We start from the raw sequence: 15,776 nt of genomic DNA on the forward strand, positions 1-15,776 counted from the left end.
TGAACCATTGCAGGGGGAATAGCCTCAGAACTTGTTTAAGTGAGTTTTGCTACTGAAATACATTTAGATGGAAGTGTGGCTCTCATAAGATGTAATCAGTTTGCCTTCTGGTGTCATGGTTATGTTTGCAACAGGATTATAGCTTTTTGATTGCTATTTCTGTTAGTGAAAAGATATAAAACGATAATTTGAAGAAACACTTAAGACTTCTGGGGTCTTAAAATCTGGTTTTGGTTGCTAAGTATAATTTTTAGTAGTAGTGTTGAGTAAATTTTGTATTTACATTCTGATTTCTCATTTAAGATAAATTAAAATAAATCTTGCCTACAAAGTATGCTAAGAACACTGGAATATGGTTCTAAAAATAATAAAGCAGTATATGGTTCCTAGTCTGTGTTATGTTTGTTAAATTTTGAAATTGTTCCAAATATCGGCTTCCTTCAACAGGATGAGAAGGAGATTGCATAAGTTTCAGCTGAGATTAAGAATGATGCAGCAAAGAAGGCATTGATAGAGATGCTGAATAGTTAGTTTAAGATTTTTCTGCTGTAAGCTGTAATCACTGAATTTCATAAATATCGTAGGATATTCAGGAGTAAGGAGAATGAAAAACTCAAGGCATAAATTGTATGAACCTCCATAATAAATCCGAAAGCCAGAATAATTACATTATCTGGAAAAAAAAAAAAAATATATATATATATAGGGGAAAGTATTTGCAATGTTATAGAATAAATAGTTCAAAAAACTTCCACTATATTAGTAGTCCATATTTTATTTTGTAGACTCAACAATCAGTTTTGCGAAGTTTTGTTATTTAAATGTATGCATATTTATTCATTTTTTTTACTTTTCACTAGTTGCATTGTCTTTTGTTAATAGGTAACAAAGAGGTATAGTACAAATGACACATACTTTGTATATTAACTTAATTATTATAGAGATGCTGAATAGTTAGTTTAAGATTTTTCTGCTGTAAGCTGTAATCACTGAATTTCATAAATATCGTAGGATATTCAGGAGTAAGGAGAATGAAAAACTCAAGGCATAAATTGTATGAACCTCCATAATAAATCCGAAAGCCAGAATAATTACATTATCTGGAAAAAAAAAAAAATAAATATATATATATAGGGGAAAGTATTTGCAATGTTATAGAATAAATAGTTCAAAAAACTTCCACTATATTAGTAGTCCATATTTTATTTTGTAGACTCAACAATCAGTTTTGCGAAGTTTTGTTATTTAAATGTATGCATATTTATTCATTTTTTTTACTTTTCACTAGTTGCATTGTCTTTTGTTAATAGGTAACAAAGAGGTATAGTACAAATGACACATACTTTGTATATTAACTTAATTATTCAGGTTTACAAGGAGGCTGGCATTGCATAGAAAGCATTAATCTTGTCAGTGTGTTTTTATAATAATTGTCATCTGACTAAAAGAGTATATCCTGCCATTAGTTTAGAAAAGAATTTGTGGATGTAAAGTAGACTTTTTCTATTGTAAACACGTTGGGAGGAGGAGCAGGAGGATCATCTTCCCTTTTCCGACCCTAGACAAAAAATTCAGGAACTTTGTTTTTCTTTATTTGCCCATCTTTTTAAGGTTGTTTGTTTTTAATTTGTTTGTTTTACTGTATATGTGTTGTTTATAAAAAGAAAAGAAAGAAAAGTCATAGATTGGTTTAAAAAAGACTGCTTGTGCTTTGTTATTAATACCGAGTTTTTAAACTGCACAGTATTATTCTCTCATTTTGAAGATCAATAAATTACCACTGAAACATGAAAAGTTACCAAGTTAGAGCATGAGGAAGAGCTCCAGACATGGATTTCAAGATAAATCAATGAAGTAGATTAATGCTTCTATGTAATCTGCTTTTTGTTTGTGTGTGGTTGAGTTGGTTTTTTTGTTTGTTTGTCCCAAAAGTACCCAGCGATATCAAAGTAGAGATCATATAAATCCTAGGACTAACTTCCCTTAATCAATCTTGATTTGTCTCCTTGTCCTTGGTTTTGTTTTTCTCTGGATGCAATACTTTTTGCTAAGATCTTCTTTTCCCTAATCTCAATTAGATTTTTCCCATGTTAAATGAGTTGTGTATTTCATGTTTCAGTAAATCTGCACTCTTGTTTCTGAGCATCTAGTTTGGTACCTTTATGATTCAGTTTGTTGGAGAAGGGAGAGCGATTTTGTTTTAAATGAGAATTAACTGTAGTCACTGGAATGACAGCCTAATAAACATTTGTTGTTTTTGTTGTTAATGATTCAGTGAAATGAAGAGGTATTTGGTGTTTCCTGTTGAAGTGTGTGGTCATTCCTTTTTATCCTTCTAGTGTCACAACTGTAATACAGAAATTGATTCTGCAATATTTTCCAGGAATAACTTCTTTATTGAAACAGGTAAATCCTAATCCATTCAGGATATTCTCCGAAATAGTTAACTGCTGCCTCATTTCAGAAAACTGGCTCTGCTTTCTTTTGTTGAGTAATCTACTAACAACAAAATACCTAATTTTCTTCTCAACCATGACCTTTTATGTGTATGTGGTTTTGGCGTTTGTTTTTTGTTGGGTTGTTTTTGTTTTGTTTAATTGCTTTGTGTATTTAATTTGCTTTGGTTTTTTTTGGTTTTTTTTAATTTTATTTTGGTAGATTAATCTGTGATTAATCTGGTTTTGGCCATGATTTTATCAATGTATCAGTGATCTTTTCTGGTATTTATTCCCTGTAGGTGGATTTGAAGGTGACTGTGTGCTCCACAACTGCTGAAGGAGATCCTGTAATAGTGTGTTTTCAAATGGCAGGGCCATAATATTTGGTCCATGGTTGTGCCAACGAGTAGAAGCTACAAAAAGGGACTAGCCCAAGCCTATTCAGTGTCCTTTCCTGCCCCCTCCCATTTTTATTCTGCTTTCACTGCTATGACTGCAATTCGAGACTTCATTGCTTTTTAAAAATAGAGATCAGAAACAGCCCAACATGGCAGCATCCTCTTCCAAGCCTTTTTCTCCCTCTCCTCTTGTCTAAACCCACCAAGACCTGGGAGATGAGAAGGTGCATTTCATATGTTGGTGGCTCAGGGTTGTGGAAATGAAAATGTATTACTCAATCTCTTGTTGCATTGAGAATGTTAAAATAGAACAAAGTTGGTATTGTTTCATGTTCTTCCCCTGCATATTTGCACAGAACCTTATTACATTCCTGTCCTTAAAATGAGTACAAGTACTGTAGCTCTTTAAAGTATTTTTCTTTTCCTGATTTCATGTTCAAACTCCAACTCTTGTTGATATGTGAAGTTATTGTTCAGAAAGCCTCTGAAGGAAAATCCGCACTTCATTTAAGCCTCCCTTTCACAGGGACTAGTCAGAGCTCTGAGAGCTGTAAAGTGTCACTGGGAAAAAGAAATGTAGCCTTGAGGTATATGATGAGAGATGCATTAGCATTGGTAAGGAGGTTGCTTTGTGTACAAGGTGGTATTCTCCCTGAAAATGTGCCCTTCTGGCATGACTGCCAGAAATGCAGGTGTCACAGGTCATCTATTTTTAAGTTACAAATGAGAGCAGCAGTATTAATAACTTACCCATATTTCCAGATCAGAATTTACAGAGATAGGAATTTCATTAGCAATCAAGGAAATAATCTCCCAAGCTACCCGTTTCAGAGAAAAGTTATTGACATAATAGCACTTCATATGAAAAAATACATTTAGTAATATCTTGCTGGGATGCTGCATCAGGATGAATGCCGCTTTGATTTTGTTTGTCAGGGATGACAGGAAGATATTAGAAAGAATGAAAGAATAGGCATAATATTAATAAGTTATTTCCTGCTATTTTCTATTTCTTGATAGCTGACTGTTCTTGATACAGTGGTGGTTCTTTTTACTGTTTTAATTCCTGTCAATCATATGTAATAAATAGAGGAAGAACCCTGTAAACGTCATTGATTCTGCCTGGCCAGTTGTTAGCTTACATTCTTTCCAGGCATATGGCACTAAATGTAGGGAGACAGGTGCCTCAGGTGTTGATCAGCAACAAGTGTTGCAAATGTTGATTGGTATTTGTTACTAGACAGAATTTTAATTTCTTGGATGCTATCTAGTATCTGTAACTGTGGGGAAACTTGGAAGGTGCTTGCAGGAAGAAGCACATTTTAGTAATCCTATTAGGTAAAGCTTTTGTGGCTTGAAATGTGTTTTATTCCCCTCCCCTTTATTTTCTATGCTCAGGAAATTCTCCAGTCCTCTTTCAGATGAAGCTTCAGGCATCTGAGAGCGTGGGTATGGGCTGATAACCTGGTAATAGGTCTTAGGTTTTCACTCTAACAGTAGTATTTTAATAGTCAAGATAGAAGGAGGGTGCTGCTGGAGCTTTTTGATGAAGCCATCAAAGTTTGTGCTTTTTTCTTGAGGATTGTTAGCTAAGAACAGATCAGTTAGAAATGTAGAACTCTGTGTCCTGGACTGCCAGTGACTGCAGTAAATTAAGATTTTAATCTGTCCACCTACATTTTCTTATGAACATAACATGGTTCTAGTTCAGTACTGAAGAAGAAGGCTCCAAGAATGAGAAAGAAATATGTCCATATTATAAATGTTAACATTTTATATTTGTATGTGCATAAATAGTTATATGTTTGTATATTTATTTTAAGTGGGTATGACAAAGATGATTAAGGGAGTGTAACATCTCCCTTATGAGGAAAGGCTGAGGGAGCTGGGTCTCTTTAGCTTGGAGAAAAGGAGACTGAGGGGTGACCTCATCAATGTTTACAAATATGTAAAGGGTGAGTGTCAGGGAGATGGAGTTAAGCTTTTTTCAGTGGTGACCAGTGATAGGACAACAGGTAATGGATGTAAACTGGAACATAGGAGGCTCAAGGTGAATATCAGAAATTTTTTTTACTGTGAGAGTGACAGAGCACTGGAACAGGCTGCCCAGAGAGGTTGGGGGGTTGGACTAGATAATCTTTCGAGGTCCCTTCCAATCCCTAGGATTCTATGATTCTATGACATAGAACAGTTTAGGTCAGAGGGACCTTTAAAGGTCATGTAGTTCAAGCCCCCTCCAGTGAACAGGGACATCTCCAAATAGATCAGGTTGCTTAGAGCCCTATCCAACCTGACCTTGAATGTTTCCAGGAACGGGGCATCTATTGCCTCTCTGGGCAGCCTGTTCCAGGGTTTCACCACCCTTATCCTAAAAAAATTTCTTCCTTATATCTAGTCTGGATCTGGCCTCCTCTAGTTTAAAGCTGTTACCCCTTGTACTATTGCTACAGGCCCTATACATCTCCAGTTTAATAAAATGTCATCCATCAGTGCATTCAAGGACATAAATATTTACTGAATTTTGCTTAAATATAATTTAGAACTGGATTATTATTTTTTACCTGGGTTAGAGATTTTCCTAGTTCTTACTTTGTTTTTGTTCTTGATTTTACAACAAAGTTACTGTAGGCACTGTCCAGTTTCTGTGTTTTGCTTTCTGAGAATGTTCAAGTAATCAAATTTTGTTTATATCAGGGCTCCTGGTAAACAAATCTAAGTTTTCACACTTGAGTACACACACTGGGAATGGAACTGTACACAGGGTTGTGGTATTGCTTGACACAGTGACAGAAGTTAGTTCCCCAAAACCCCAACAAAAACCTTGGACTAAAGCAATTAAATATGCCCTTCTTAGCTAGGTTGGTATAGGAATATGCAATATCTTTGTGTGAATGTGATGAGACAAAATTGAATTCAAACCCTGGTCATATCAAATAAATCTTACAGCAGCCTAACTTTTCTTGGAATGGTGCCTCAGGCAAAGCACAAGTGGCACAGAAAATAAAAAAGAAAGAAAAAAACCCAGTCTTAATGTTACCATTATTCTCTTTGTCTGTTGCTTCACCATAAGTTGCAAGTCTTTCACAGACAGACTTGGAGCCTTAGGGGTTTTTGTAAAGATCTCCTAGTGACTGTTACACTTATCCCATAGGGCAGAAGGAAACTATCTTGTCATACCTCTGTATTCACATCAGAGACTTCTTAAAGATCAAGTGTTCCAACACTCACAGTCAATGACTCATTAGTCCACCATGTGCTTAAAAATGAAGATAACTTCTGATGTATTCACATAATTAATACATTCAGTTGAACAGTATTTTCCATGAAGCAATAAACTGTGAACAAAGTGAAGCTGTTATTTTTTTCATAAGTCTCTTCCTGTATTTGGTTTAACTCAGACTGTATATTAACCATACTGGACTAATTAAGTGATTAATGCTCACTCTGGTATAGTAGGCACATGTAGATCTCAGTTTGAATATCCATCTTTGGACTATGCAACAAATCTGCGCAGATGTAGAAAGCACTTTGGTGTATTCAGTAAGGCTGAAGGATTGTTCTGTAAACCTATATGGATGACTTAGGTGTAGGTAATTTCTTAATTCCTTTTTCTACTTGAGATCAGGAAAAAGCTTTCTGACATTTCTTTTCTCCCTGCTTCTCCCTCCCTTCTTCCCCCCCCCCAACATTTTCTCTCTGGAGTGGTTGCTGATTTAGGCTCATGGCCAAAACGGTTTCTTGGAAGTTGAGAGATGTCTTCTGATCCTAACAGAAGTGCTGACATGACTGTTTCTTGATGTTTTTCAAAAGACATTTTCTGACTGATAACGTGGCCCCATTTTGCCTGCCAGAGCAGAAGCAGAAGAATGATGTTCTTACTCAAGTCTGTTGAATTGAAAAGTATTGACAGACATAGAGACTGCTTCAGGAATACATTGATGGCAGAAGCTGTTGTTATTCCAGTTGTGCATATATTGATGTCAGACAGGGATAAGCCTGAAATTGTTAAGAAGCTTTCTGCCTCTACCTGGGAAGTATCTTGGCTGGGCTTTTGTTGTTCCCAGTGAGGGAAGAAGTGAGCAGGAGCTTCTGAGAATGGACACTTAATACTCATTGATGGAAAACAAATGTGTGCCATGGTGTAGAAACATTATCTTTCTCTTCAACAGCTTTTCCTAATTCAACCTAAAATATGTTCCAGTAATTATACAGAAGGGAAAAAAAAAATGTTCTGCATAATGTTTCATTCAAAATAAAAATATAAAGGCCATGCACAAGGCATTGCTTAGAATACAAATAAAAATTAATGATGAGTGTCATGTCTACCCAAAATATACAAGTACCATAACAATGATGGCATTCTGGACAGGTTTGACTGTTGATTACAGACCATATTCAAATAGAGACTGTTTTCTGAAGGAGAGGGCTCAAGAGGGGGTAGAATTATTGAATATCTGGGTGAGAGGAGAGCATTAAAAACTTCCCAGGTGTTAACCAGTGCTGCTGACATTTTTGAACTGCATATAGGAGCTTGGGTACCATATGCATGGCAAGCCTTCCTGTATGCAGTCTGTGTTTTATTTCTGTTATACCTTTTTACTTGTCTTTTTCTACAACTTCCTGTGCTTTGGGCCAGATGTGGTAGCTCCAAAATGACCTAGAGGGACACTGCATGTAGCAATGTTGACGTGTTACCCTTTATGATGAACTGAGAGTGGATGCAGGTGTCTGTCACTTTCACCAGAGCTGACTTTCTGTTTTTATAGACTGAAGTCATGGTTTCCCAGGAAATTTGCAAGATAATTCTTTTTTGTGATAAAGAGGTCATTAAGTTCTACATTTTTTGCATTAAAAGGGTTCGTAATGTAAATCAGTGTAAATCAACTAATGTAATACTGTGTTACAAGCTTAGTAGAATATGCCCTGAATTTTGCATAGTGGAAAAAATATGTATTAACTACTTAGAGAACATGTATTCCCACAACACTTTTGTTTCCATATGCAATACCTGATTTAAGAATTCACCTTTTATAATTATTTTAACAAAACTTCAAGCTATGTTGCATACTCCGTTGTTATCATCAAAATCTCAGCTTTTGTACTGATACAATACAAAATTGATTGCACACTGATATTATGCAAAATAATGTTAAAAATGAAGCCTGGCAAGCACAGTGATCCTTGGCAGCTGCCACTCTGCTCTCTGGTGCTGTTCAGTGTCCCAGATATGCTGGAAGTTTGACAAGATGCAAGAGAGAGGGTTTAATTAGGCCACAGTTTTACTTATTCCATTAATCTGAGAGTTACGCATCAATCACTCCCACAATTCAGATTGTTATGTCTTCCTCCCTCATTCCTACCTATTTGGGAAGTGGTTTGGAGGACTGATGCCATGGGTTCTCTAATTCCTGCCTTTGCCTGTGAACCAACTCTTTCAGGGTCATGCCTTCCCCTAAATCTAGTTGCATCTCTGGCTGAGTGAGAAAAGATCCTCACTGAAGTGCCTTCTAAATTACTATTACGTGCCCTCCTAACTAGGGCCTGTAGGGCAGCCCAGATAAATCTCTGCGGATTAGAAATAAAATATATTTGCAGTATTGAAAAAGAGGAAATATGGATGTCTTGTGGATGGGAACACAGGAGTAGTTGCTCTGTGACTGAATGAAGACTGGCAGAAATTTAGAGAGGGAAGACAGTGGCTCCTGTGTGCAAAACTGAGGTGCCCCACGGCTCTGATGATGGTCCCTGCTCTGTTGCCTTGTTCTTGGAGTTGACAGGGAGCTTTGGCTTTGTTTTTCCTGTGCCACAGAGCAACATTATTTCTGAGGCCAGCCTTTGAAATGACTGGAGGATTAGGATTTCAAATTAGGGCTCAGTACTGGGACCAGTTCTCTATAATATCTTTATCAATGATCTGAATGCAGGGATTGAGTGCACCTTCTGTAAGTTTGCAGATGACATCAAGTTGGGTGGGAGTATTTATTGATATTCTTGAGGGTGGGAAGGCTCTTTGGAGAGACCTGGACAGCCTGGACTGATGGGTTGAGGTCAATTGCATGAGGTTCAATGAGGCCAGGTTCTGATTTCTCAATTTTGGTCACTTATAACCCCATGCAATGTTACAGGGTTGGGGATGAGTGGGTGGAAAGGTGCCCAGAGGAAAAGGACCTGAGGATGCTGACTGACAACCAGCTGAATATGAGCTCAGGTGGCCAAGAAGGCCAATGGTATCCTAGCTTGTATCAGAAATAATGTGGCCAGCAGAACTAGGCTCCTGTATTTGTCTCTGGTGAGGCTGCACCTTGAGAACAGTTTGAGTTTGGTTTTGGGCCCTTCACTAGAGGAAGAACATTGAGGTGGTGAAGCAAGTCCAGAGAAGGGTGACAAAGCTGGTGAAATGTCTGGAGCACAGCTGAGGGAAATGGAGTTGTTTAGTCTGGAGAAAAGGAGGCTGAGGAGAGACCTTACAACTTTCTACAGTTACCTGAAAGGAGGTGGTAACGAGGTGGGGATTGGTATCTCCTCCCAAGTAACAAATGAGAGGACAATAGGAAATGGCTTCAAGTTGTGCCAGGGGAGGTTTAGCTTAGGGAATAGGAAAAAAATTCTCAGTGAAAGGATTTTCAGGCACTGGAACAGGCTGTCCAGGGAAGTGGTGGAATCATCATCCCTGGCGGTATTTAAAAGACATGTAGAAGTGGTGCTTAGGGACATGGTTTAGTGGTGGGCTTGACACTGTTAGAATAATGGTTGGACTTACAGGTCTTTTCCAGCCAAAACAATTCTATAATTCTGAGAAGTCTTCAGACACATGAGAAATTTGCTGGAAAATGGTAGTTAGCATTAGGTTTATGTCACTGTTTGACTCAGGTCCGACAACAATGATCTCAATCCCCTCCCCCTCCTACCCAGGTAGGAAAGGGGAGAGAAAAAAGGAGAGAGACTTGGCTGGATTGAAAAGTAAAACTACACAGCTTTAATTAAGCACTAATAATAAAAGAAAATACATACAATTATATACAAATGGGTTCAAGTATGTGTAAAAGCCTCTTGCTTCCCCCCATCCCCAGCAACTCCCACAGTACTCCCCTGAGCTGGAACAGTCCTGAAAAATTCTGGAGCTGCTAGAGAAAGTGGAGAGTGATGAGGTCAGGAGAGCTCGAGCCTGGGGGTCAACAGTGATGGATGGATGGAGTCCTCCCCGGACGCCGGCCATGGACAGAAGAGAAGGGAAGAAGAAGAAGGAAGGAAGGAGTCTTCTGTGATCTCTGGCCTTCCTCTGAGCTTACATAGATATATGGAATAGAATATCTCTGGCCAGTTTTGCTGTCTGTCTAACTGAGCCTCCTACGGGGGGGTCACAGATCTCCCTGTAGTGTCTGAGCCAGCACAGTAAAGGTGTGACCTTGAAGACCCAGCAGTTAGAAAAACATTCCACTCTTACCAGTCCTAGTTGGAACTCTCTGCTGCTAGTTAAAAGAAAGTGTACTGAAGGGAAAAAAAAAAAAAAAATCAGTAAAAGGAAAATTGGCTTCATCCTGTCTCAAACAAGGACAGTTTATCACCACCATTATCATTCAAAGGAGATAGTACATACCAAGTGGGTTGTCCTGGCGCACTGCATGTGGTAGAGCTCTTCTACCAGACCTGTGAAGCAGTACTGACACAAAGATATGAGCAAATTTGTCTGTTAACTCAGGGAATTATAGTTCTTCTTGAGATAGAAAATGAGTCTGTCTAACTTATTTCTCATCAGAACTTCCTGCAGTGGAAGGATGTCAGGCTAATGACATCTTGTGCTGTTGTTAGAGGATTGTACTTTTCTACCTCAGGAATTTTGAATGAATTTAGAAAAGATGTTATGATCTTAATGTTAACAAATTGAGGAGTCCAGCTCTTTGGTAGAAGCCTGGTGTACTTCCACAGATGCTGGGAAGGGTGCTCTATGGGTGCACCTCCTGGATGTCCAGGAGAGAAGCTGACTCAAAGCAGCATTTAAGGATCCTGGGCAGAACCAACATGTGGGAGTGAGACTGCATTCCCTAATGAGAAGGGGAAAGGAAAAAATGTAGAGTAAATCTCCAAAACTTTTTTTTTTTTTTTTAAATTACTTAGAGATGTAGTTTCTTCTTCACTCTTTTCATATGAAAACCCTCTTCTGGTGAAGTTGAGAAAGTTACAAAGCACCAATAGTTGCAAATGATGAATTCAACTTTTGTTTCAGATTTAGATTTCTATCTCAAATTCCATTTTAAAAACAAACAAATACCACTACCTCCCAAACAAAACAAAAAACCCCAAACAAAAACAAAAAATACAATTTTGGGATTTTTTTACTATATTTATTTCCTGGAAACTAAGTTGGTTTTGTCTGTTTGTCCTTCTCCTCAATTCATATATTTCAGTAAAACAGTAGACATCCACTCTTAAATCTCCAATGTTAAAGCAGATTATTTGTTAGCAGGGGTGCAAAATATGGAGTATATTATTTCTGCTGGCAAAGGAGAAAGGAAAGGGTGGAAGATCCTTTCAATTTGACACCCACTTTTAGCTTGGTTTGTGGCAAGAGTTCTAGGTACCGCAGAGAGAATTCACCTTTCTAAGGCAGTAACTCTTTTGTGAAGTGCAAGGGAACTGCCATGTATTTTATTTTGTTTTGATCTAGAATATATATTAGAACATCTTCTTATGACACTATGTAGTTTTATTTCCTGCTACAGAAGCAGTAAATGTAAAATCTTACAAGGTTTTAGTATTTCTGAAATTTATCTCCCACATAAGTGAGGGAGGTGTTCACCTCCAAAATAATAATTTTCCACATGCTGTTACTGTGTGCTCTGAAGTGCTGACATGCTCAGGGGCCACAGATGGTGGGAACCCTATCAGTAAGTGGAACCCTGTACTGTATAGCTAGCCTCATTCACTGAGTGTTAAGGAATTAGCTTTCTGCACCCTATATTTTTTAGTTTATTCAGGAACCTTCTAATGCACCTAAAGGAGTCAGATAAGTGCTGTCTGTGTGGGGTGTTTGCTTTATTTTTAAAGGGATTTACTAGTATTTTCTGAAGCAGTTACTGTTTTTTAATGGACCAGTGTGAAAAAGTTGCCTGGGATTTTAACTTAATAGAAATAAAGTAGAAAAACAAAGCATTACAAAGCTTTGCCAGTTAAGGTCTCTCACTTGTCATCTTTGGAGATTTTGGACTAGTGTTAGCATTTACAATCTCATCAGTAACCTTAATCAGAAGTCTGTTTTTAATATTAATGCCACAACCCAAACCACATAGATAGTTAATTTTGGAAATATATATATCAAAGAAACAATTAGAGGATAAGTTTGATTGAGGTACTACAGGAATTTGGAATATAGTCGATTTTTTAAAAATTAGTTCTTTAAGATATAGCTATCATCTGCATGTTACCAAATGGTTAATGATCCATCAGGAAACCCATGCAATGAATTAGAATTACTGCTAAACCAAAATTTAACTGGAGTAACAGTAGAAATTACCAATAGAAAACATTTGAAAGCATGTGATATGTGATCTCCAAAACATTTCTTGAACTGCTGCCATTTAATCAGTTCCCTAATTTATCTTACGTGACAGTAACCTGCATTTGGTGAAAACTGAGAGAAACACTGAGTATCTTGCTGGAGAGCTATTCCAAGTGAGAGTGTTCATGAGCTCAAACCCAGAGTGAGCTGAGTACTGTGACTCAGGGGCTGCACAGAAGGGCAGGCTGTGGGTCTTCTTTTTTTGGTTGTTTGTTTCTCTTTTTTTTTTTTTTAATTCCTGGTACATCTGTTATGCATCATCTTATACATGGACTGCAGCTGTAGAAAGAATGAACAAATTAAGATGCTTACGTCAGTAAGTATTTCAAGCCTAGTATTGTTGAACAATGTCTTTTCTCAAAGAAGGTACAAATGGAAGAAAGTTAAAGCTTTGTTGCACAAGTCTGTGTAATTTAAAGGGAGCTGTAAGAGAACAAAATGGTTGTTTTATATAATTAGCATCTTAAAACTTCATTTCATTATTCAGTTTTGTGCTAATAGCACATACAAGACTTGCTCAAGAAGGAAGATTAAGTGTTTCCTAAAGTTAAAAGTCACTGATTCCTCTGTTAAGTAGTGAAACTCTGTATGTTTCTGCTTTCTGATGTGTGTTAAATATTTGGAGAATGAGTTAACTAGAGTGGTTTTTTTTCTTGCTTAGAACCTAGTCTTAAATTCACTGTCACTGAAATACATATGCTATGTGAGAACAAAATGTAGAAGTCTGTTGGCTTATCTGTAGGCATAAGCAAAGATTGCCATTAAAAATCCTCAGCAGATGTCACATTTGAGACAGCATATTATCCACCGTTGCAGCAGTGTTCAGATTACTATATTCACACAAGAATATTCAAAATTAATGTGTAGAGTATCCACTTTTCAGCATGTTGTGTTCTGCCATTTGGGATGCCCTCAGAGAGTTGTTTCTGTAACATCATTTATGAATAATTTTTTAATCCAAATTCTGTAATATGAAATCGTGGGGTTGCTAAGAACATCTCTGTTTACTATTGTTGTAATCATGTCTGTAATAAGACTCAGCAAAATTTTCTTACATAAATTGAACCAATATCACTTTGAAAGGTTGGTAATGAGTCCTTCTAACACGTCCTCAGATAACACATCCTTCTGAGACGTCCTCACGTCTTCCTCAGGGAGAGGGTGATTAGGCATTGGAATGGACTTCACAAGGAAGTGGTGGAGGCACCGTCCCTGGATGTATTCAAGGCAAGGGTGGATGTGGCACTTAGTGCCATGGTCTAGCCATGTGGTGGTGTTGGTCACAGGCTGGACTTGATGATCTTGAAGATCTTTTTCAGCCTTGGTGATTCTGTGATTCTGTGAACTTCTGGTTTATGGTAAATGCCTGAACTTGGGTGAATTTCATACACCTGAGATTCAGTTAAAAGAATGAAGATGACTTCTGCACAAAAAATATTTGGATGATCTATCTATGGTGCAGATGAGTGAAAAGTGTCAAACTGTGGGAAGTTTCAGCTCCTTACATGACTGTCAGGCACCTGGCTTGGTGACTTGAGACATTTGCATCTGACCAGTCTCTCTGGGCAGCACTGTTGCCCTGTCCGGGTGAACCAGACCTTTGAACTGTTTCATTGAAGTCCCGGAACTAGAAGAGCGACCCATGGAGCTTTCTCTCCAAAGCAATTAATTCCATATGAGTGGGTTCCTATAATTATATCTATGTGGATCCAGTTACAATAAGAAGACACCAAGGCTGTTGTCTTCTCAGAAAAATGCAGAAAAATTGGAAACCAAAGCCAACTACTAATTTGGCCTATTAGTACGTGAACAGAATGACTGATACTGGTTTCTCCTCCCAAATTCTCCATTTGTGTCTGGTCTGTTTTTTCTATACAGCTAGTGTACAGAGAAGATGCTAGAACTAGAATAATAGAGTTTCCTTGTCCTCCCAAAATAATAATAAAATAATAAACTAATTTTTTACCCAGGGCAAAAATGACTACTTCCTATGGTCCTGATCTGAATGGGAATGATCTGTGTGCTAAACTACATTGTGTCCTCTGTATGCTGTGCTGGAGGGCAGAAATACCAAATGATAAATGCCAGTGGATCCTCCTAGTAATGCCATGTTTATCTCTCTGGAAATATTTTCCATAATTTCCTCTTTTTTTTTCCCCTTTTGACTGTTTCCTCCTTTTTGTACTTCCTTCTTAAGTGCCTGGGTGGGACAGAATTCTGCTAAAGTATATTTATGCCATACCAGATGCCCCCATTTTCTTGCCAGTATTATTTGGCTTTTTAGTGTTTGAAATGTTTTTCTGGTTATTTCTATCTATAATCTTGCACAGCTCAAAATTCACTGAACAAGAAATCAAACCCATGGTGAGTATTTGGGTAATTTAGGTCATCTCTGCAACTACGGATATATTAGATATGAACACAAGCTCATCTTTTGTGAAATAGTGTGTACATTCCTTGTTGCTGTTTTAAATATCATAATGCAGTTAGAACTGTGAAATATTAAGCATATCCTTTTATGTACTTTGAATTTACAGGGCCTTTAAAATTAGCCCTGATTTATTATCAAGTTTGTTTTGGCTCAGAAATGGCTTGAACTCTGAACAAAAAGGAGCTGACTGTTTTCAGATAGGCACTTGATAGTTGTGCACTTTGTATCTATATGGTAGGACTGTCTCTGTTGCCTTTGAATGCAAAATTAGCTTGTTGATATGTGCTGCTACATACAGAGGAACAGATGTAGTAATTCTACTTTATTTATATGAAATCTCTAAAAAGGCATTTTCTGGCAGCATGCTAGGAATAAATACAGTATCAAATATAAACCATGCCAGGCTATGTTAGCTCATTCAGGTGTCAGCTGTGCCATTTAGATGTGGGCGAGAGCAGGCAGTCAGATCCCTCCCAGCATGGCTGAGAACTCTCCCATGCTTGGCACCCCCAGCACCAGCCTGCCCCTGCACCCCTTTAGTGTGTTTTGCTCAGGGAGCATTTCTGCCCCTCTGCCTGGAACCCTGGGACCCTGCTGCTAGCCCCTGGCTTAGGGCTTTGCACTGGGCACAGATAACTGACTGATAACACCCCTGGTGGGAGGCCTAGGGGAAGCTGTCAGATGTCTTGATTTTTAATTTTTATTTCTTTTAAGTAGGAGATTCTCTTACCATGTTTTGTTGTGTTGTTTGTTTGTTTTTTTCTTCCCCCTTTCACTTCCTGTGACTTGGAGCTGCCCTAAGCTCATGTTTTCAAGCTTCTTTTTCATAGCCTACAGGTTCAGGAGCTTAACTGAGACTCGGAAATTGTGAGGGAGGAAAGAACTGTTGAGATGGGTTGTTAACCAAGGAGAAGTTGAAAACATCTTAACTGAGTGAGGCTTAAGTGGTGAAA

This window comes from Chaetura pelagica, unplaced genomic scaffold (assembly GCF_000747805.2).
Source record: "Chaetura pelagica isolate M959 unplaced genomic scaffold, ChaPel_1.0 scaffold308, whole genome shotgun sequence".
In the NCBI taxonomy this organism is placed as follows: domain Eukaryota; kingdom Metazoa; phylum Chordata; class Aves; order Apodiformes; family Apodidae; genus Chaetura; species Chaetura pelagica.